Source organism: Schistocerca serialis, chromosome 8 (genome assembly GCF_023864345.2).
Source record: "Schistocerca serialis cubense isolate TAMUIC-IGC-003099 chromosome 8, iqSchSeri2.2, whole genome shotgun sequence".
Lineage (NCBI taxonomy): Eukaryota > Metazoa > Arthropoda > Insecta > Orthoptera > Acrididae > Schistocerca > Schistocerca serialis.
This window is the reverse complement of record NC_064645.1, coordinates 158631343-158656659: the sequence shown is the minus strand read 5'-3', so window position 1 is coordinate 158656659 and position 25317 is coordinate 158631343. Positions and strand designations below refer to the sequence as shown.

At 38.2% G+C, this 25317-nt stretch overlaps 1 protein-coding gene across 1 annotated transcript in view; it reads left to right on the top strand.

Annotated features, from left to right (window-relative positions):
* LOC126416560 (pyroglutamylated RF-amide peptide receptor-like) overlaps positions 1-25317 on the top strand; it is a 153801-nt gene that overhangs the window by 127801 nt on the left and 683 nt on the right. The window lies entirely within an intron of this gene.

Sequence of the window (25317 nt, the reverse complement as noted above, 5' to 3'; positions counted from 1 at the left end):
GTAACTGGCATTGGAATGGAACTGACATAAGAGCTGGTCCCACATACAGATCTTAGGAAATTGCAGGTGAGGGGAGTGCATCAACATCATAAAGACAGCTTTTAGAGGCAAGTGTCATGTGAGAACAAGCATTTTAATGTTGAAATATGGCACCTTTATACTGTCACATTACGGGCGACACAAGATGACACAGGATGTCTGTGATGTACATAACATCAATTTACTGTCATATCTAAATATCGCACAAACCTGGATATTGCACAGTTTGACCAACTGGCCAAATGAAGACCGTCAATGATCCCCTTTCAAACTCTGCCAAGTGCTGATTACTCTGTCTCACATGAGTACACAGAATCTCCTTGACCTTCACAGTGATTACTAAACATCTGACTCTCTTCACATCCTTTATATACCCTACCAGGCCTGGCAACAAACACTAATGCACTCGAGTGGTCATTGAGCTGTCATGGATAAATGCCACTCTATCATTTACGTCTGCCAGCCGCCCCAATGATGTGTACGTGTATGAAGTTACATTGGCGCGCACGCGCATGTGTGTGTGTGTGTGTGTGTGTGTGTGTGTGTGTGTGTGTGTGTATCCTTTCATTGTTGAGTAAATATTTGAGTTCTGTAAAAATTTTGAGTTTCAGTTCAAGAAATAAGCAATCATCTATTTATTTTTGTATTTTCATTTTTATCTGTATAGATTTTGAGCTTCCTCCCATTTTTAAATCTCAAATTGGGACATCGTTAAAAACTTTGAGCACATTTTGGATGCTGCAGCAGCCCAATACAGATTAACAGCTCTATTTATCTACTTCACTTTGTACATCATACAAAGGAAAAGTGTTTATGCCACACTTGTATTTTCAGAAAATATCAGCAACAACAACGAGAACAGAAAGTGTGTTGATCTAATGAGTAATGTTTTGTAAATATACAACTCACAAAGTATAATATGAGGGTTGGAACTTCAACAGTGGCAACTATTTATTTGCAGCTCATACAAAATAGATACATGTTTCAAAGTTTTACTGTCCTTCAAAGTAGTCACCAGCATTGCCAGAGATGTGGAAGTTGTAGGATACTCTTAGCAGTGTAGTTGTGTTAACAGTTCAAGTGGCACAGTCTACTGCCTGACGAATTTGTAGCAGTTCTCAAGCGAATGCTGTGAAGTGTTTCCTTCAGTTTAGAAATTGAGTTGAACTCATGAGGGCTTAGGGCAGGGGATTGCAGTAGGTGATATAGCATTTAGCAGCCCCATCAGTCAAACAAATCAGTAACAGCTTGCACTGTACGTGCTTGAGCATTGTCCTGCAAAATGATGATCAGGTCCTGTAGAAAGTGTCATCGCTTCTGTGTCTATGCTGTTCATTTTGGAACACAACCTATGACCAGCTTAGAGATAAAAGTGATGACACTTTCTGCAGGACCTGACCATCATTTTGCATGACAATGTTCAAGCATGTACAGTGCAAGCTGTTACTGATTTGTTTGACTGATGGAGCTGCTAAGTGCTATACCACCTATTGCACTCCCCTGACTGAAGCCCTCATGAGTTCAACTCAGTTTCTAAAATGAAGGAAACAGTGCACAGCATTTGCTTCAGAACTGCTACAAATTCATCAGGAAATAGACCATTCTGCTTGAACTGTCAACACAACTGGCACTACTAAGGGTATCCTACAACTTCCACATCAGTGGCAGTGGGTTATACACAATACTGGTGACTACTTTGAAGGTCAGTAAAACTTTGAAACACGTATCTATTTTGTACAAGCTTTAAATTAATAGTTGCCACTATTAAAGTTCCAACCCTCGTAGATAAACAAAATCATTATTTTGCATGGAGCATTTGCAGCATCCAAATTGCAGTCAATATTCTTAATGATGTGCTAATTGAAAATATGAATTTATATTGCGCAAACTGAAGATGCACAAAAGTCCAAAATGCATATTGGTACAAATCAAAATACATAAGAAACTGGCTGGTAGCTGTTTTCTTAAAATAACAGAATCGACAACCACACAGTTCAACAGCCAGTAAAATGGGTGAATTAATGTTAACTATGAGATTGTGACTAAATTATTTTCTCTCACATATATATTGTTTTCCCAGGTGTGACATGCTTGGAGGTAATGCTGCAGTTAAGTTACCCTGGAGAGTAGGCCTACGGTTAGATTTGGAATAGAGGGTAACCCCCTCTTGTAAATTGAAGTTCTAAATGTCATTGTATGTATGAATGATTAAACTGGAAGAACTGTGTTTGAAAATGGCAGAATCTGAATCTGAGCATTCATCTCATTTAGAGATGTCACCCATCAACAACAAATGTTTTTATTTGTTTTTTATATTAATAATCTCACTGTCATCATTTTATGCTCATTCATTATTACTTAACTAACCGTGCTCTATGTCTCCCATCATGACTGAGGACCTCCAGATGTGTTGAAAGAAAAGCCACTCATTCATGAAGAGAATAATTCTGGACTTTGCATTAATAATCATCGTTAACTTGCTATATATTTTCACACATAAATTATACAAAATAAAGTTAACAGGAAAGTTGCTACCAAAGTAAAAGAGTGGAAAGAAAATATACAACTGCTGTTCTAATAGTTATATGGCTACATTGATAATTACCAAAGAATAATAGTTATCTATTTCCTGTAAGGACAGAGGTCTGCTTACAATGATCAACTGTTAACAGGAGGTCTGAAGACTGATTTTGGACAATCACATGATTTCTGGAAATAGTGGCAGCCAATATATGTTCTTTTACTTTTCCTTTGAATCTATAAGGTTCCCAATTTCCTTTTTTTATGTCTGCTAGCAGAGCGAAGCTCTCATTCTGTGCTGTAGACATGAGGCCGAAGGGTAAGTTGAATTTGTTTTGTCCCTTGTGTTGTGATTATGGAAGTTGCAATTATTAACAACCAGTGTTTTAATATTACCCACAGTTATCTATAAAGCATAAGCTTATTTCTTGCAGTTGCTGACTAGTTTCTATCTTCCATAGAAGATAATTTCGTGAGACAATAGAGACTGAAAGTTGTAAAGTTAGGTAGAATTTAGCCTTCAGATCAACACAGTGAGATATAATTTTTGTGTAAAACATGCTGAACTGTGTTTCCTGATTAGTTTACCTTCGGCAGTTGCAGTTTAGCATGAAGTAAGATGGCACTATGATTAACACATAGAACTCATATTCAGGAGGAGCAGGGTGCAAATCCTTGTCCAGTTATCCAGATTTAGGTTTCTATTCTTTTTTTTTTTTCTTAAGTGGGGGCGGGGGAGGGGGAGAAGTTCCCTAAATCTGTAAATTCAGATACTGGAATGGTTCTTTTGAAAAGAACGTGGCCTTATACTTGTTCTGTATGAGTAGATGGTGTCCGTAATTAAAGTTGCAGTTTCAAAATTGTTGATGCAAGGGAGGCAGGTGGGCAGGGGGAGGGGGCAGAAGGATTTGCACCAATAGATGGTACTGTAAGTTCCTAATATAAAAAGGACTGGCTACAAATGACAGGTGACTTACAATACATTGTCTATGGATTGAGTTGCACATTACACCGTTGATACTGTTCAATGTGCATGGTCGCTCAAGTTCAGCAATCAACAGTTGTGGCACTCTTCATTAGGCAAGCCCATGCACCACGGCAAGGTCATACCATATTGGATGGAAAAAATCAGTTCTGATTTTTTCTGAGGCCAAAAACTGCATAAAAAGCAAAATGACATGAGGTTCTAATGGTCCTGGGCAAAAAAAAAAAAAAAAAAAAACATATAAAAAGTAAAATGACATCAGTTTCTGATTGTTGTGTGGTTGACACAAGACATGTTCAATATGCTGTCCACAGTTTTCTACCTCAAGTTGAAATCAAGAAACAGCATTTTCCACAACAGACTGGAGTGTCTCAGGGACCACTCAAAATTTGTTGCATAGTTCCTGCCTTCTACTGCATTTGTAATTGGAGCACTGAACACAACATCTTTCAGTTAAGCCTACAGTCAGAAGTCCCATGGATTAAGATCAGGTGATCTGGACAGCCAGGCTGTAGGGAAAAGATAGCTGATAATGCCAGCATTTCTGATAGATGAGGCCAATGATCCCCACCAAAAGTCACTTTATCAGAGTGAATGGTACTAGTTGATGTGTGTGTGGATTTTTCATTGCCCATATTCAGCAGTTCTGAATACTGACACGTCCTCGGAGATGGAAATGGGCTTTGTTTGTCCATACAATGTTCCGTGGCCAATCACTGTCCACTTCCTAGTGAGCAAGAAATTTCAGGACAAATTGTTGTCTTGATTAGCAAGAAGCAACTCCTGAACATGGATGATTGCCCCTATGATAGACTGATAGATGAGGCCAATGATCACCACCAAAAGTCACTTTTGCAGAATGCATGGTACTAGTTGATGTGTGTGTGGATTTTCCATTGCCCATATTCAGCAGTTCTGAATACTGACACGTCCTCGGAGATGGAAATGGGCTTTGTTTGTCCATACAATGTTCCGTGGTCAATCACTGTCCACTTCTAAGTGAGCAAGAAATTTTAGGACAAATTGTTGTCTTGATTAGCAAGAAGCAACTCCTGAACATGGATGATTGCCCCTATGATAGACTGATAGATGAGGCCAATGATCCCCACCGAAAGTCACTTTTGCAGAATGAATGGTACTAGTTGATGTGTGTGTGGATTTTCCATTGCCCATATTCAGCAGTCCTGAATACTGACACATCCTCGGAGATGGAAATGGGCTTTGTTTGTCCATACAATGTTCCGTGGTCAATCACTGTCCACTTCTAAGTGAGCAAGAAATTTTAGGACAAATTGTTTTCTTGATTAGCAAGAAGCAACTCCTGAACATGGATGATTGCCCCTATGATAGACTGATAGATGAGGCCAATGATCCCCACCAAAAGTCACTTTTGCAGAGTGAATGGTACTAGTTGATGTGTGTGTGGATTTTTCATTGCCCATATTCAGCAGTTCTGAATACTGACACGTCCTCGGAGATGGAAATGGGCTTTGTTTGTACATACAATGTTCCGTGGCCAATCACTGTCCACTTCCTAGTGAGCAAGAAATTTTAGGACAAATTGTTGTCTTGATTAGTAAGAAGCAACTCCTGAACATGGATGATTGCCCCTATGATAGACTGATAGATGAGGCCAATGATCCCCACCAAAAGTCACTTTATCAGAATGAATGGTACTAGTTGATGTGTGTGTGGATTTTTCATTGCCCATATTCAGCAGTTCTGAATACTGACACGTCCTCGGAGATGGAAATGGGCTTTGTTTGTCCATACAATGTTCCGTGGCCAATCACTGTCCACTTCCTAGTGAGCAAGAAATTTTAGGACAAATTGTTGTCTTGATTAGCAAGAAGCAACTCCTGAACATGGATGATTGCCCCTATGATAGACTGATAGATGAGGCCAATGATCACCACCAAAAGTCACTTTTGCAGAATGCATGGTACTAGTTGATGTGTGTGTGGATTTTCCATTGCCCATATTCAGCAGTTCTGAATACTGACACGTCCTCGGAGATGGAAATGGGCTTTGTTTGTCCATACAATGTTCCGTGGTCAATCACTGTCCACTTTTAAGTGAGCAAGAAATTTTAGGACAAAATGTTGTCTTGATTATCAAGAAGCAACTCCTGAACATGGATGATTTTGTTGGGATATCAATGCCAAATGTTTTGTTGGATTTTTTGCACTATGCTCAGAGGCATGTTTGGGCAATTCTCCATGCACTGCATGTTTGTACACCACTGCTCAATCCCTCCTGCAGCACTGTGACCAAATATTTGAAAGACATGGAATCAACTGCTTTCCCATACTGCCACACTGCTTTTCAAAAGAATCTTTCTTCTTGGATTTTGTAATCATTTCCTCAAGACCATTAGCAGACATTAGGCCAGAGCCTCTTTTGATACCCTTAAGTGTTAAGAACTTATGTTGGGCTATTGGTACACTGTCACTGTTCTTGTAAAAGATCTGTACCAGCAGCAAGTGATCCTCCATGGAAACATAGCAACATGTCAGGCATCTCAGATGCAAAATAAGGAAAAGATTGTTGTGCATCTGTTGGAGTTCATATTCTGATACTTACTGTGCCATCTCTTGCCCAAGTTTTCATTGTTTTTTTCTTCTTTTTTTCCCATGTTGTTTCCCCCTTCATCAATAATATTCTATTCAAATTTGATATTATTCTGAGCAGTGTTCTCTTTCTACAGCATTTTGAAAATGGAAGTTTAACTATGTCACTCTGTATACACTCTGTCCATAATAAAATTATCACTGGGGTTTTATCTTTTTCTCTTCCAGTTTGACTTGGAATCCAGCTGGACATCAAGAAATTTTACATGTTGTGTATTGTTTAGCAAATGGACACTAATACCTATTTCTCATACTTAATTTTAAATGTTTAACATGTTTGCAAGATAATGATACAAGATACACTATTATAGTGAAGTAGTGGATTTATGATTTTTGTAATCTCTTGAGGGACTGTATGCAGTGTCTACCAGACTAAATATAATGCACTGGCATTTGAAACTTTTTACCAGTATTTGGACTGAATTTGGCAAGCAGAAATTTCAATGTCATCATTTCTGAAACATTTATTGAGCAGTTATATAATTTACCTCATTTCTCTGTTTTGTTTGTTCTTTTTGTAATTGTGCTTCAGATCATATTTGCTTTGTTCTTGATGAGTTTTGTTGCCAGTGTATGCCTTTAGCTTTAGGATATTTCACAATACTGCTGAGCTCTTTACTACAACCTGTCTTTCAAATTCTTTCATCTTGTCAGCAGTTACTTTAATCCCTGGTGTTAACCAGTCTGCCTCCCTATTTCTGTTTAATTTTAGCCTATATACTTTACAGAAAGACAGGTTTCTCATAAAAAGTAGTTACATATTTCATCTATACTGTCTTTGATATTTCTTTCCAGTATGCTTTACACTTGGCCTGCTTAAATACTGTGACTAAGTCATTAGTTATAATTCTGTCATATAGTATTTCTGCTTTGTGCTTTAAACATAAGTGACTGATATTTTATTGTTACATTTTTATCACCATGATTATACAACCATTTATCAGCTTCATACCTTAACCATCTGAGTGCTGTAGATATATTATTAACATATTGTTATCGTGGTTTTCTCCATGTGCAATGAAAATGTTGAAGCACGCTAGCATGCGTTTATTGTGGTGCTGATTACATCTTTTGCACTACCTGGTTAAACATTGAGTGTTATGTACATGTTTAAGCAGAATGGAAGAATGCACTCATAAGAACACTCTGCTTTGATGATGTGTAGTGCCCAGGTGTCAAGCATGCTCTACAGCATGATTCTGGCACACCTGTCACACTGCACAGGCCATTTGGATCCCCTCACTGACTACACCCAGTAACCTTACCCTGTCCTATCATTCTTATATTGGTGTCTTCTAGAATTTTAACTTTTTTTTATATAATGTTTATTCTGTTTCTCTATTCTTTCAACATCATCTGTCCTGAATGAAATTTTGGAAAGTCTGGAAGATAGGAGATGAGGTACTGGCAGTGAGGACAGGTCATGAGTCATGTTTGGATAGTCAGTTGGTAGAGCACTTACCCGCAAAAGGCAAAGGTTCTGAATTTGAGTCTCAGTCTGGCACACAGATTTAATCTGCCAGGAAATTTCATCATCTGTCCTTTTCCCCCCTTCTGCAGTTCCCTCAGCCTTCTGTATTTTCCTTTTCCTCACGTTCTTTCTGTTAATTATTTCTTAACTGCTTTATCCTGTCGACATTCTTCTTCTTCTTCTTCTTATTCTTTTTCTACATCTTCTTCTTAATTTATTGGATTAGGCTTTTAAGCCTGTTCCATCTTTACAAATTCCTTTCACTTCTCCTTAGGTTTCATGATGTTTCTTTTCCCATATGATCTACAATCTAAAGCTAATTTGGAAAATCTTTTATGTGGCATCTTTTATATATGTTCACATCAGCTGTTGCAATACTTGTTTAATTTCTTGTGGACTGCCTACACCTTTAGTACTAGCATTATTGTTTCTTTTGCTTCATATTACTTTTTAAAATAACCTCTTGCCATTCTCAGAAATTTCATTTCAGGACTGTGTGTTGTGTATGCAGCAAATTACCGTATTTCCTCGAATCTAAGCCGCACTCGAATCTAAGCCGCACCTGAAAAATGATACTCGAAATAAAGGAAAACAAAATTTCCCGAATCTAAGCCGCACCTGAAATTTGAGACTCGAAATTCAAGGGGAGAGAAAAGTTTTAGGCCGCACCTCCAAATCGAAACAAAGTTGATCCATTGTAATATGAGACACAATTTAGGTCGAATGAATGACGATACAGCTACAGTAGTTCGGTTCGAGTCGTAAGCTTAGCAGTTAAGCTATACCAGGTAGCCATTGCTATGCGTCAGGCGCCCCGACCGTATTTACACGGGTACCCTTCCTATTTCAAGTGGTTCGTCTGGTTTGAATCGATTTCCTTATTTTGCTTTGATCTGATAAGTGCCGTTTTCTTTGTTATAGGTGTCTACGTCACTCTAAGCTGAAAATGCGTTACTGTACTGTGTCATGAATTGTTTGTCGCATTCTGAAAGTGCGTGTTTACGGCCTGTCGCTGCTCGCGGCATGGCTCGCTTTTGTGCGCGCTACCGCCGCTTACAGTAAAAAAAAAAAAGAGAGAGAGAGAGAGAGAGAGAGAGAGAGAGAGAGAGAGAGAGAGCAATCGTCTCATTAGCGAAACAATGGCAAGAGACTGCTATTTGTTGTTACTTACACTGCTGCTTTCTTTGATAATGATCAACAAGAACCAAATGATAGAGGATGCTCTGAATGAGAGTTTAGCGAAAAATTTTCTCCGTTTGAAAATCTTTGCGGCCGCTTCTTTAGTACATCAAATTCTACACAGAAATTAGTCATCTTAGATTTAAAAATATAGTCAGTTACCGTGCTTCATTTCTGACAGTATCACTATTACGCATAAGAATAATACGAATATAAACATGACACGATACGTATATTCTTCCACGTTTGCTGTTGTCTCACTCTAGTTTCGTAGTTTATTGGACAGACAGAATTTAAATATGATAGCAGCAAACACGAAAGAATACATGGCAAAATGTTTATATTCGTATTATTCTTATGGTGAAGAGAATACTGCATGTGATTCACATTTCATCAGGTTCCTATTAGCAACCACTTCTTCTCATAGGTAGGAAAAAATTCTGAACGTAGAGTTGGTCATATTGACAAACATCCCAAACAGTCTTACCAGTTGGATTTTCGTAGTAAATTGAAGTTCTGCTACATTCGAAGATGAACAATACGAAATTTGTATTTACTTCGTTGGATAATGTATGAAAATGCAGTGGTCGAAACTCGGGGCGGAGAAAAAAAACTCGTCTTCCACCTTTTTTTTAAATTTATTTACTGACGCAGAGGTTTTGGTGCCAGTTTTTATCTTTGAGCCTAAAAAGCATGCCTTTGTATCGCTACATATATTCGACGGCAGAAGTTAGTTGTGGCGGCACCTACCAACATTTTTAAGAACCTCCGCTTGCTTTGCACTTGATTGTAAGCCGCAGGCGGTTTTTTGGATTACAAAAACCGGAAAAAAAGTGCGGCTTGGATTCGAGTAAATACGGTACTTTCATTTTTGGCACCTAGCTGTCACTCCCATATAAAGGAACACAGTTGCATGCAACTTTATTCTCCTATATTGTCAGTTTTTTTCTTGAATATTTTGTGGTTAGTGCCACAAAAAGTCTTGTGTCCAAAAGATAATGGAAATTTTTGTTTTTTCTGGAAAGAATTTTATTTATTCATCTACACCAGTGTTATCCCTGTCAGAATGGCTCCACTATATATGAGTTGCATATGACTGTGATCTTTCCACTCCCAAAAACACTTGAAGAACTCAACCTTTCAGATAGCATTTAACTCTCTCAGCAAAAGTTTCCTTCATTTTTTGGGAACAGAAGGAGACACATGTCTGGTGAATATGGAGGCAGGGCATCATTACAGTATTGCTATTGGCCAAAGATCCATGTACAATCAACAAAGTGTAAGCAGGCTCTCTCTCTCTCTCTCTCTCTCTCTCTCTCTCTCTCTTTTGCTGGGATGAGTGGACCTTAGTTTTGATGCCATATCCATAACAGGTTTCACTACCTGTTATGACATATGTCAGTAATTCTGCACAGTAATTGTGCATTGATGCTGACTTCATCTAGTGACTCCTTGCCTTTACCACATTTTTCCCCCCACTCCCAAAATTCAACTTTTGAAAAAAACTTTATTGTCACACATTTCATACCCAAAACATCAAAAAATTTCGTAGCATGATTTAATTTCTATGCCAAAATCATCAGTGAGTCCTTTGATTGGAATTTGGCATTGCTCATAAACATTTCTTCCACTTTTTTCCACAGTGTCCCTATCAAAACATATGTAACTTTTTTAAAGCTGACTGAATATCAAATATGGCTAACACTATACAGATATGTGGGAACATGACAAATTACTATTTGTAATTGTAAGTTTGTGTAAAATGTTTGTCACGACAAAGTTATCATAATAGCATTACCATCTTTGGGATATAATTCAGTTTTCATGGCACATGAGAAAATAGAATAAAATAAAAGTCTATGTTAAATTCACTCCTTAATGTATGTACTGTGCAATAAACTAGTGACCCTGATGTGATTGGTTTGACAAAAACACTTGCAACAAGATTTTTTTAGTTCAAATTTGTCACACACTGTGTTTAATAAAATGCAAAAATGTCAACAGAAAATGGTCATGAAGGGTATAATCCTGAATATAAGCTAGAAATCGATAAGGTAAGCATTAAACTGTTTCTGTTTTGGGTGAATAAACCAGACATCTGGTTTTGTCAAGCCAAAGTGCAATTTACAATCCCTGGTATAGTTATTTGCTTGCTCAGTCAAAATTTGTTGAAAATATAGTTACAAGTGATGAGAACAATAAGTATGCTCTTGCGAAAGAGTGACTTTTGACCATATTTAAAGCAAGTGAAGAATGTCAAATTAAAATACTTTTGAGAGGTTAGAACTTGGTAATGCAAAGCCAATTATTAAGAAAAATGTGTGGCTATGCTGGTACAAAAGAGTCAGTCATGATGTTAAAAACACTTTAGGTTCACAAAATTTTTTATAGTATTCAAAGAATTTTAGTTACATCAGACGAAACAGTGAACGAGGTGCTATCCAAAATTTTTTGAACTGGTGCTGCCATCTGTTGAAAACCTTAACTTTGGACCTATGGTCACCATCACCCTCGAAGTAGTTCCCATCTGCTCGTACAAACCAGTCCCAGCACTTCTGCCACTGGTCAAACATTTTCTGGAAGCCCTGGTCTTTGAGGGTGTTTATCACCACCAGCAATGCTTCCTGAATCCTCTCTAGAGTGTTGAATCAATGGCCTTTCAAATTGAGTTTCAGTTTTGGGAATAGCGCGAAGTCACAAGGTCCCAAATCTGGTGAGTATTTTGGGTGGGGTATAACCGCCATGTTGTATTTTGCCAAAAAGATCCTGGCGAGCAAGGATATGTGACAGGGCACATTGTTGTAATGCAGTAGCCAGTTCCCTTGATGTCAAAGTTCAGGCCGTTATCGCCGCACATTTTCATGGAACCATTGCAAAACATCAAAGTAGTATGCGGAATTCACTGTTTGGTTGGGTGGGATGTATTCTTTGTGCACATTTCCCTTGGTATCAAAGAAAATGATGGTCATGCTCTTCACTTTGCCCTTCACCTGTCTCACTTTTTTGGGTCTTGAAGAGTCCAGGCTCTTCCACTGGGATGATTGTTGCTTTGTCTCTGGGTCATAACCGTAAATCCAGCTCTCGTCGTCGGTGACAATCCATGACCAAAAGGTTGGATCATCAGATGCGGTCTGACGAAGGTCCAATCCTTGGTACAGATTTTACAGTTACACAAAAAATGCCCATTTCATCAGACAACATTCGCTGACATATCCCATAACCAATACCCACTTCATCCACAAGGTCTTGAATGGTTCGATGTCAATTGGCACGAACCAGTTGTTGAAGTTTGGCAACGGGCCTTCCAGTGTGAGCATCATCTTCGACATCTGTATGGCCAGCCCTGAACCAAGTATGCTACTCAAACACACCCATACGGCTCATGCTGTATCCTCCAAACACTTGTTGAATCATAGCAAGGGTCTCTGTAGCACTTTTTCTGAGATTCGCACAGAATTTGATACTCATGCGCTGTTCTGTTCGTGGATCCATCCTAAAATCACCACACACCAAACACAGAGTATTATGGAAATCGCTGTGGACACGCAACATGTCCTCACAGCTGAATGCCACTCCACACACTGACTCATCAGATATGCAGTTCTCACCACCTATCGGTGCAAAGATCTAATAATCCTACTTTCCAGATGGCAGCACCAGTCCCGAAAATTTTGGATTCCACCTCGTATAAGCTATCTCAAATTATATGGCCGAAATGCAATCTGCTGAGGAGGTTCAAACTGCATCAATTCAGTTCACTTCATCATCATCATCTTCCATGTCAGTCTGAGATATTCTCTTAAGAACTGAAGAATTGGAAAATGAGATTAACAAGTAAGCAAAGATCACACAATACAAGTAGAAGCAGAGCAAATTTCAATAGAAACAGTAAATGTTGCTATTATTATTTTAAATTTGGCACATGATGTGAGTTTGAAAGGTATGTCCAACCTTGCCAATGGCAAAATAAGTATAACTAGAAAGGGTAGACACAACAATAGCCAAATGTTCTACCCCAGTACCCACATCAAGCAGCAAATATTACCTATTTGTTAAAGATCTAAATTATGGAAGATACTTTCTGGTAGATAGCGGTGTAGATTTGTTTGTTATACCAGTTTCAAAAAACAAGAAAGTTAAACCCTCTGACTTCAGTCTTTATGCCTCAAATGGGTCAGAAATGGTTAAAAGCAGTTAACCATTGATTTAAGGCTAAACCATAATTTTGAATGGCCATTCATTCTAGCAAATGTATAAAAAGATATACTGGGAGCAGATTTCCTTCATCGTTATGGTTTACTCACTGACCTCAAAACAAAAAAAAAGTTGAGGGACAACAACAACACCACCATATTAAAGATTTCAGAAGAGGTAACTGCTGTGAATATTAACGACTGAATACGCTCACTCTGTGCAATGTGCATGTTTTCCAGACTTTTGGAGAAATTTACTAAACTAACAAAACCCTCCATAGCACCAAAGGTGTTGAAGTGCAAGTGTAGCATTATACCACAATGTCCAGTGGTGCAGTGGCCACCAGAAAGATCGTGGGAGGTGCACGTCGGCACGGCGCGTCACGTACAGTAATTGCCAGAAGTAAAGTCCCGTCCACCAGAGGGCACGCGAGAATTCGGCCGCACCCTCTGCCGGTGGAATAACAACATCTCAGATGGGAGCGTGTTCACATACATTTTGCGGGCCTGTTTATCAATGGGTTTTGGTTCATTGCCATTGATGCTTATTCCAGATTCCCATATGTGGTCTGCTGCTCCTCAATCACTTCAGAAGTTGCAATCCAGGCACTAGCAAAAATCTTTTCTGTGAAAGGTCTGCCAGTCACCCTGGTATCAGACAATGGACCTCAGTTTATTTCGCTGACCTTCCAGGATTTTTGTAGGCGCTTCGGTATTCGGCACGTTTGCTCTCCCCCCTTTCATCCACAATCGAATGGGGAAGCAGAGTACATGGTGCGCACATTTGAGATGCAGATGAAAAAGTATGTGCACTAATTTCCTGCAGAGGAGGCATTGACGTTTTCCCTGATGGCATACTGGACCACACCGATGGGAGAATGCAGCCCCGCAGAGCTCCTCCACGGGTGCCAACCTAGGACTCTGTTGCACCTCCTCCAGCCTGGTCCTTGCCAGTCTTGGCAAAATGGGGTACCCAGCTTTCCACCGGGTATGTCGGTCTGTTGGTCTGGGCACATGGGTTTGGTCACAATCCACGTTGGATACCAGCGGTGGTCCTGAACCGCAATGGCCGCCGGCTCTACCCCTTGCAGGCGGGGGACCGTGAGGTACGTTGTCACCAAAATCAGCTATGTCCACATTTGGGCACACACCCTCCGACCCCTCAGGCGCCGGCTTCCCCATTGCCAGCACCTGTGTTGTTTTCTCAGGGGAGGCTACCGCCCCTCCCACCTGCGACTCCGCCACACTGCGATGGTTCTCAGCCTTGGCGGCCTCTAGTAGCTCCAGCACCAGCATCGCCCTAGTTCAAGATGCCCCGGCGAGAGCCGACCCCCCTCGCAGGCCCGGTTTCTCAGGAGGCTGGTTCACCTGTGGTCATCCCTTCCCTATCGTCCCCGCCGCTGGGTCTTGCCCCTCCCGAGGTGGACCAGGATCCAGAGTTCAACAGCTTGTCGCCCGTTCTGTCCTGGGCTCCGGTGGTGGGATGACGGGGGGCCTCTTCAGGTGGGTCACTTCCAACCGTATTCAAAGGTTCCGGCTCGAGGGTTGGCAGATCCCCCTGACTCCAGCTTTCCAATGGACATGGAGGTCATCGCTACTGCACGACACTCCCCTTTCCGATGCAGTGGGTCACAGTGGCTTCACTCCCCGAAGGAGGAGGAGTGCAGTAGCCACCAGAAAGATCGCGGAAGGCTCACGTCAGCACGGCGCATCACAGACAGTAATTGCCGCAAGTATAGTCCCGTCCACCAGAGGGCATGCGAGAATTTGGCCACACCCCCTGCCGGTGGAACAACAACAACTCAGGCAACATGGGCCGTGCCCAGTCAGTTCACATCGGGCAGGTCTAGCAGACAGTTCCCGGTCTACACTAGGTGAAGTGCGACGGAAACGTGAATCGTGTTACTACAAGTGGTCCACCAGTTTGCAGTAGGACTCGTAGATTGGACCCACATAAATTGCAAATTGCTAAAAAAGAATTTCAGTTTGTGTTAAATAGTGGTATTATATGTAATTCCACTACACCTTGTTATAATGCCAAATAATCACTGGTGAGTCAGTGGAGATTGGTGCCATCTGAATGACAGGACTCTCCCAGACACGTATCAAATTCCACCAGCTGTTGGGTAAATTTCATGCTTCAAAATTAAAAGATATTCTCAAGACTGACTTACTCAGAGCATATTACCAAATTCCATTAGCTGTAGAAGACAAACTAAAATCAACTATTATTACAACTTTTGGTCTACATGAATTTAATTATATGCCATTTGGGCTTTGTGCTACACCCAGCACATTTCAGAGATTTATACATGAAGTTGAAACTGAACTAGACATGTGTGTCCCATATTTGAATGATATTTTAGTAGCAGCTGAGTCTCCAGAGCAACATGTTGAGCATGTAAATTTACTCTCTAAACAGTTGAATAAATATAGTCTCATAATAAATGTAGGAAAATTAAAATCCAGTGTAAAACAGCTAACATTCTTAGGAATTTAATTACACCTGCAGGAACAAAGCCAGATACAGAAAGGATTATGACACTAATGAACTAAAAATGATCCATAACAATTCATAAACTAAGAGCTTTCTTAGGAATCATCAATTTTTATCATCCACCTTTGGAACATGCTGCTGAACACGTAGCTCTGCTGAATGAATACCTATAAAGAACAACTAAAAATGACTGAAGACGTGTTGGATGGATAGAAATGAGTGTCAGTTCCAAAAATACAAAGACAATCCCTCAAATACTATGCTTTTAACATTACCTGCTTTGTACAATCAAGCCGGCCGGTGTGGCCAAGCAGTTGTAGGCACTTCAGTCTGGAACCACCCGACCACTACGGTCGCAGGTTCAAATCCTGCCTCAGGCATGGATGTGTGTGATGTCCTTAGGTTGGTTAGGTTTAAGTAGTTCTAAGTTCTAGGGGACTGATGACCTCAGATGTCAAGTCCCATGGTGCTCAGAGCCATTTGAACCATTTTTGTACAATCAATTTGCATTATTTGTGGATGTATCAGATTTTGTGGTAGGTGTGGCATTGTAACAGTGGCAAGATAAACAGTGGCGCCAATTGGATTTTCTTTCAAAAAGTTTACAATGGCACAGAAAAAGTATTCCACATATGACACAGAGTTGCTTCTGTCAACTATTTAAAATATCTATTAGAAGGAAGAGACTTTATTATCTATACCAGCCATGCTCGATGACATATTCATTTAAGCAAAAGAATGAGAGATCAGCATCAATCCAATTATGTTATATCCAGTACATTTTTCAATTTACTACAGATCTGGGACATATACCTGGTAAAGAAAGTGTCATTGCTGAGAGCTTATCTAGGCTTGAAGAATTAGTTTCAATTAACCATGAAGATATATCCCAAGCACAAGAAGATGACAAAGAGTTTCATCAACTCCAGTCGAGCTGTCATACATCACTTAAACTAAAATACCGCTTGACACATGGAGGAAAAAAATTGTGGTGTGATGAATCAACACAAATTATTCACCCTTATATTCCAGAACCATTTAGTCATCCTATTTTCCAACACTATCATAATCTGGCTCATCCAGGCTTTAAGATGACCATAAAAATGACCTCAGAAAGGTTTGTCTGGAACAATATAAAAAAACTATATGTGGGTGGAATCATGAACTGTTTCTCAGAAAAACAAGATATTATGACATGCTCAAGCACCATTTATGAATAATGAACACTTTAGAATAATTCTCCTTGACTAAATAGGATCAACGCCACCTTCTGATGAATATAATTCTTGTTCAACATACACTGATGGAGTTACAAACTGGCTGGAGGTGATACCTCTTCAAGACACAGACAAGTGGAAGCAGTAGCACAAGCATTTTTCAATTATTGTATCACTAGCCTTGGAATGCCATGCCAAATAGTGACTGACAGTGGAACACATTTTAACTCTGAGCTGTTCCAATTGCTATTAAAAATATGTGGTTGCAACCAAACCCAAAACACTGTGTAACCCCCGCATTCAAATGGAAAAATTGAAAAATTTTATTGGGCACTTAAAGCAGCCATCTGCGCCCATCAGCTGCTAAATGTACTCAAATAATACCTGCAATCATTCTTGACTTTCAATGCTCCATCAGGGAAAACATTAATTCTACAATTGCAGAAATGGCTTATCAGAATACTGGGTGATATTTTCTGAGAGTATGGCACAAAAAGGGATGCAGCCATACCTCAATTTTTTTCCCAATTGAAGCAGTATATGAATCATTTGAAACCTATACATTATCACCACAAAGCAAAGATAACACATGTTCATACGCAAGGACCTCAACAACTCAACACATGTTTGTAAGAATTGACAGAGTGAAGAAAGTATTAGAGGCTCCATATGAAGGACCATACAAAGTAATTGAAAGGACCTCAAAAATTTTTGGACTTAAGATGAAAGACCAGATAAAAATATCTCCATAAATTGATTAAAACCCACATACCTAATGAATGAAAATGATAAACTGCCTGAAGAACCAACAACCGGACTCTACAAAGTGTGAAAAATCAAGGAGAATAGCAATAACTGGTCATGAAATTCAGTTTACAGCAAGATTAGCTGAAGTTCTAAACCAGCTATGCTACTGAGATCATAATAGCCTTATGATCTTTGGGATATAACATGGTGTCACTTTTATTGTTAGTATAATTCAATTTTCATTGTGCATGAGAAAATAAAATAAAAGAAATTGAAAAGTCCAAGTTAAAATGAATCCTTAATTAATGTAGAGAGCGACAAATACTTTTCAGATGTGGCTAACAACACGACAATGGGAAAATAGCATGACTCTGAGTAATACAACACACAAATTACAACATTCCCATTACTTTAGAAGAGATCTTATATACTTACATGTGACCAGCTTTGTTTCTATTCTTCATTAGTATCAAGTCCAATTTAACAAACCGAATAGTTGAATGATGACTTCTACTCTAATATTTGTGCAACAAATACTAACAGAGAGATAGAGGGGCTGGGCAGTACTTACCTCAGCTCAGTACAGCCAATAGATACACAAAACAGAACAGAAAATTTACGTTCCTAGCTTTTGGAAATTTGTTCCTTCATCAGGGAGGAGAGAGGGGAAAGAAAGGGAAGAAGGGAAAGTGGATTCAGTTACTCACAATCCAGGTTATGAAGCAAGAGGGAAAGGTAAACAGGGAGGGTAGCAAGGATGGAGGCATGGTTGTCAGAGGAATATTTTGCAATCTAAAACAGTTTTACCATGGACTGGATCCTGAGCATAGTATACCAATAACTTTGCTTAGCTGTAGAAATATTGACATCTTATTCCTTACATAAGTTACTTCTTATTATTTACCTATTCATGCTTTCCCAACTATATGTGCAATAACCTTCTTGTCCTCCTCCTCCTCCTCCTTTGTTCTTTTCCTCCCTCTTCTTTCTCTTTCCTGAGGTTTTAATTTATTTCTAAAATCTCCAAACTGATGCAGGAACAGAGCTTACTGTTGTAGTACCTTGGATCTCCTACTATTTCTGATATTTATTACTTCATCTTTACCTATCTTTCTCCATAAAATTGGTATGGTCCTCTTAGTACGAATACTGAGTGAAAAAAGACCACTGCCCCTGTCCAACCAATCTCAACCAGTTATTTCCTCTCCTCCCCCTTCCCCCTGAAGGTTGTAATTATCGTTCCAAAAGTAACTTGTGATGCAATCTACCACCTGTAGGTAATCACTGACCTGCCATCCTGTTTCTTTCTAATTTGTAACAATTGTAATTTCAATTTCTCTTTTCATACAAAATAAAATTATCAGCATCTTAACTGACAATCAGACAGGATTGCATCAAATCATCTTGTGTTGTGTTACTGTTGATCACAGTAAAAGCTAGGAGATGAAACAATAATTTTTGTAGACATTATGACATATGTATCTTCAATTTTTATCAGATTAGGATCCATATGATCCCCTCATGTGCAGCAGTCATTGAAGACAGACCATGGAGAAAAGAATACCAATTGATCATGATGTTGTAATAAAATTATGACTTTCACAATTGATTGCTGTTCTTTGCTCCACAGTCTGTACCTTCAGTTTATTAATATTTTAATATTAACAGAGTAAAACAATGGAAACTCCAGATACGAACATCAACAACTGTAAGAAGACATGTTAAGTTGCAGACAGGCACAATTAAAAGACACTTACACAAGGTTTTGGACACAGACTTCATGAATAAAAGAGAGACACACACCATTCATACACACAAGTAAGCACACCTCATGTATATATGACCACCAACTCCAGCATCTCAGGCCTGAGATGCTCTTTTACTTATGAAGTCTGTGGCCAAAAGCTTATATAAGTGTATTTTAATTGTGCCTGTCTGCAACGTAATGTGTCTTCTTTACATTAACTAGCAAACTATATTTTCCTACATTGTTGTGTTAACAGAATATTCATTTACCACCTGCAGGCTGATAAAACTATTTTGCACCATGGATATTGCATCAGAATATGTCATAAAAATTATCTGAAACTAATAAACAAACTTTTACTGCTCTATTTTATGCACAAGGAACATCATTCTGTTTGTTTCACCATTGACACACACACTTTTTTTTTTTTCAACCTGGCCGAAATCTTATACAGACTTATATATTTATTTTTCATTTCTGTGTCATCTGATTACCTACATTTAAAGCTATATCCATACTCTGCAAACTATTGTAAACTGTGTGGTAGAAGGTGTCCCCAATGTACCTCTTATTGGAGTTCTTCTTTTTTTTTCATATACATGTTTGGATGTACATGACTACTTCCACTGTAATTAGTCTAATATTGCCCTTGAAGTCTCTATAGGAGCAATATGTGTGGGGCTACAGTATATTACTAGATTCCTCACTTAACAATTAACTTTTGTTGGATAACTGACATCTATCTTCAAACATGCGTTCTTCCAACCAGTGTTCAAAGGTTTTGTTCAAGTGATCTACACTGTAGTATATTGCTTAAGTAATTGTCTGTTTAAAATATGATGATTTCTATCATTATTTCAAGAAGAAATTTGAGAACCACATTCTCTAAATGGTTGCATCTGTTTGAAATCTAAATTTTGAAATTTTTGGAACCAGTATAACAAATTATCTTGGCTCTTTGACCCTGCTTTTCCAGGTTTGCTTCTGATACGCAGCTTTAAGGCAATTAACTGTTTGAATTTTGTCAACTATTTATTTATTAGTTGGAGATAGCTATGTTGGTAATGTTTCACAAACATTTCAAAAAAGATTCTGAGTTCTGAGTAGTATTTGTAAAACTTTCCTTACAAAGGACGTGCACTCTCAGGAGTTGCAGCAAACACAAATTATACGCCATTTTTATCGAAGAAATTTTATTGGTAACAGAACGGCGATACAGCAAAACTGAAGGTTAGATGACCAGACTCAACAGTCTTTGTTGATTGGTTACAAGTTCTGTATTGCTCAGAGCTGAATAATTTGCATGCCTTTCTGCTTGTTTGAACTGAACAGAACATTCAGCCATCTTGCATTCATCTTTCCATTTAACCATTATCATTCACTTGTGGTACTTGCTGTTGACAATGTAGTGAAATGATCTCTTTCCAGCATGCAAGGTTCAGTTGTGTACTTCTATATCCTATCTCAGAATTTGTTTCCAGTGATCACACAGACCTTGATGCTGAAGCTTCCTTAGAGGCTAAAGTTCCACACCTAATTACTGGTATCTTGATCATGTAAGGCAGTCCATGGTTCTGCCTTGCACAGTCTGCCAAGATCATGACAATCATACTATATAATGCACATTTTCTCATCTGTACACGTATTTTTCTGCAGTAGATTTTGAAATGTTTACAGACTAAAAAAATTAAGAAATTAGTCTGCAGTGAGCCAGCAGATGCCAAAGATTCCTACTGACAAGAGACTCTCAACAACAATGCTAGTTTAGCTACAAAATCCATTTATTAAGTTCAGATTCACTAGAATAATGTACACGTGCTTTCTCTTCTGGAAGGAGAAATTTTAAGGCTATTTTTGCCAGATGTCATAACCATTACAAAGAAGCCAATACAAGGTCTGAGAAAGCATCAGAAGATTTAATTTTAATTGTTTAATATTTCAGAGACATACTTGAATATTACTGGAAAGATTGTTATTTGCCATAAAGATAACAAGTTGAGTTGTAGACAGGAGCAACAAAAAGACACTTACACATTAACTTCTGGCCAAAGCCTTCTGAAATGGAACCACACACATTCATTCACTCAAGCAAAAACATCTCACACACACATAACCGCCAACTCTAGCAGCTTTTGCGTGAATGAATCTATGTGTGTTTCCATTTTTGGAGAAGGTTTTGGCTGAAAGCTAATCTGTAAGTGTCTTTTCATTGTGCAACTGAATATGTTATCTTCACGGTGAGTAGCAGTCTATCTTTTTGTTATATTGTTGATTGATATTCCAACCTCGAGTTTTAATTGTTTAACATTACTGGAGATGTGTGCTGCAAAGTTAATTTTATGTCACTGTTCATGAGCAGTGATTTATGTGCTGAAGGTTTTCTTACTGAACCCCTAAGTGATGCCTGTCAAAGACAAGATAGCCCAAAGTTGAGTAGACACTCTGATAAGTGCTTATGAGCTCAATTTTAAAACCAGGAGGATATTTACAAAAAGTTTTGAATGTTTGTGTGGCTACAATTGTAGCAAGAAGAGCAAACTTTCTAGCATTTTAGAAAAGTAATTTGAAATGTGATTCTGAGGCTATGTCATTTGCTTTTGTGATATGAGATACATACAGAGCCATGTTCAACAAAAATAAAGTCATTAAGACTTTTTTCATGCAAATTTCATATCTGTCTTGCTACCTCTTTTTTATTTTTATTTTTTAGTGACCTACAAGGTAATTGAAATTGTAAGAATGTACTCATAAATTCTGAATAATATACTATAAGTAATATGAGCAAAAATGACATATTTAATGTTCATGAAGCACACACATGTAATAACAAGAAAAGCAACACTGAACTTAGAAAAGAATTTTCTTAATGCCACTTTAACATTATAAGAAATTAATTTGTCACCATGTCTCCTCCACTGCTACAATCTCATACAGCATTCTGTGTGTCATCTCCCAGTTGTTTATTTTCTGTGAAATGACAGCATTAGGTTTATGTACCTTACTTACAAGCAGGCCTAAGACCTCATTTTTCTAGTGCCTCATATAGTTATCAGTGAGGAAATATTAAGAGTGTATTGCATTTAGAACATAAATTTTTATTTTAACCACCTGTTTGCAGCAGGATACCTACACGCATTGTACTATTAATTTTTCAAAATATGATTGTACATAATATCCTAAGTTTTTAAAGTAATGTTGTTAGATAGTCATTTACTTGAACCATAGATAAAATTCACAAGAAATGTTATGACATGGAACATATCAACAGAATAAACAGAAAACTTATACACAACTGAACAGAAAAATAATATTTATATGCCTGAATGTTGCCCATTGACAGTTTATTAACGAGTAAGTACTTCTATGATACAGAAAGAGTTCTAAGTGAGAAAGCTCTTTAATCTACATCTGAAAACATTTCTGTCTATCAGATATTTTATATCCATGGGTGGATGTCAACATGTTTTATAGGTGAAACTTTCTAGCAGATCAAAACTGTGTGTGCTGGTACAGGACTCAAAGCTGGGACATTTGCCTTCTCTGGCATGTGCTCTACCCACTGAGCTACCTAAACACATCTCATGACACCTCCCCATGGCTTAAATATCACCAGTACATCATCTGCTGCCTTCCAGACTTCACAGGAGTTCCTCTGTGAAACTTGCAGGTCCTGGATTGCTAGTCCCACAAGTTTTGCAAGAGAACTTCTTTGAAGTTTGGAAAGCAGGAGATGAGTTACTGTTGGAAGTAAAGCTTTGGGGAGGAGTCATGAGTTGTGCTCAGGGAGTTCTGTTGGTAGAGCATTTGGCACACTGGGCACAGGTCCTGGGTTCATGTCACAGTCCAAGGCATAGTTTCAATCTGCCAGGAAGTTTTATATCAGCAGACACTTTGCTGCTGAGTGAAAATTAATTCTGAAGTTTTCATGCACGGCAAAGAACTTATAATTTACTACCCTGGTTATTACTTCTTGTTGGTACACCACATTAATAGGAGCTGTGATATTTTTGACAACACAAAACTGTTTCTTTGAAGATTAAAGATAGCCCATTTGTGCAAAACCATTTAGTAACTTTCACAGAAACATTGTTTACTATTTTCTCTGTTGATACTTCTTTGCTCAGCTTCACAACAATATTGTCTCATCTACAAACAGGACTAATTCTGCTTCCTACTTCAATTAAAATTAAGTCATTAACATAAAGCAAGTATAGTAGTGGGCCAATGATCAATTCCTGTGAGACTCCCAATGTAATTTCTCTCTTTGTATTAGCTGAACAGCCTAATATAACTTCCTCCATTGTTTCTTAAGTAAACCAGGCATCTGCTGGACTGTGTGTTGTATAAAATCCTAAATTCTGTAATAGAACATTATGACTGAGACAATAAAATGTCTTTGATAAGTCACAGAAGGTCTTCACTGATGATGTTTCATCATTCAAAGATTTTATTATGTGCTCAATAAATGTATAAATAGCTGACTCAGAACAATGGACATTTTTTGTTGTAATGAGCAACAGAATAATTACACCTCTTGACTAGAAATTCAGTATTGGGTAGAAATGCAGTAAACAGAACTCATATCACAGCACTACACATACATGAAACCAAAACTACTTGGAGAATGCAGCTACCAACCATGGCAGCTTGCAGCCACATTTTCCTAATGACATCATAGGAAGTGTATTGAAAAATCACCCTAAGTTGTGAAAATGTTCTGGTCTTTATCTAGGTCCCGGCTAGAATATGCTAAAAATTCTTAGACATTGCAGCAGGTAGCCCCAGTCACAGCATCTCATGTGGGAAGCTGGAATACACCTCTCTGACTGAAAACTGATGCCAATGCATATCCTAGTTCTCTCAAATAGCACCAAAGATGCTGTCAACAATAAAATCCCAGTTCAAAGTGTAGATTACCTACAAAGATATCAGCCTGTCATCCCATATGATAATCTGGAGAATAATGTGGAGATTAGTAACTCTCCACTGTAATTTTTCCTCTTTTCTCAACCAAGTTATGTGATAAATATTTCTTCAACTGTCAGGACTAAGACCAATTTCGTCCAGTTCTAGTGTAAAAATGTAAGATGGTTAGGTAACCAAAATAAAAACAAAGACAAGTGTTGTGGAATTAGCAATAGGTGTAAATGAAAATTAGGTTCACTGATAAAGAATAACACTCTCTGAGATAGAATGGAAGCACACTTACCAATTGCTGAACTAGGTAAATATGTAACAGGATTGATACAAATACAAATTAAAACAAATTCAATGATCTCCTGGGCACAAATATTCTGAGTAGTTAATTGGTTTGCATAAATAGAGAGACTGGAAGCAGGGAGAAGGAAAAATAAGGAAATCTTGGAGAGGGAAAGTTGTTCCAACTGTGGCATGACAAGATAAGATACAATGTCAAGTAAAATGTAAAAATGATTGAACAGCCTAGATTTTCATATGAATATTCAATTTATACAGAAAATGAGCATTTATTATGTTCTACGGCCATTTTGAAAGTAGTTTATACTTATTAAAACTGAAAGTATAAAATTTCAATTATAATTATTTGTTACATTTAGTATCTCTGTAACCTTAAATAAATATATAGGAGATATAAGTTTTATGACTTCCTCGGCTTCACTTATTACTTTCTTAGGTTGAGTTGATACTTTCCACCTTGAGGACAATGACCAACATGAACAAAAGTGTGCAAAATGAATTGGTTAACTCTTTCTATTTTCGAAAACTTTGCAACTACTCAAACTGCAACTGTTTTGGACTTAGCTATTTTAATGGACAAAGAAAAATCATATATTAATTTACATTCTCTTTGATGCACAAAGTAACTGATTTATCTTGCTATGCAATACTTATTGGTGACATTGCACAATTAGTGCACAGCTAATTACATTGTTTTCTTGAAACTGCCAGCTAATATTGGCTCCTCCTATTTGAGTAGGCCTCAACCTTTTGGTAGAGAGCATTAAGAAATTATTTTATGAAACTATAGTGCAAATTGCTATCATCTGTGTTTGAATATTACTGTATTACAATATACATGTGTCAATTTGCACAATGTTTTGTTATTATAAGTG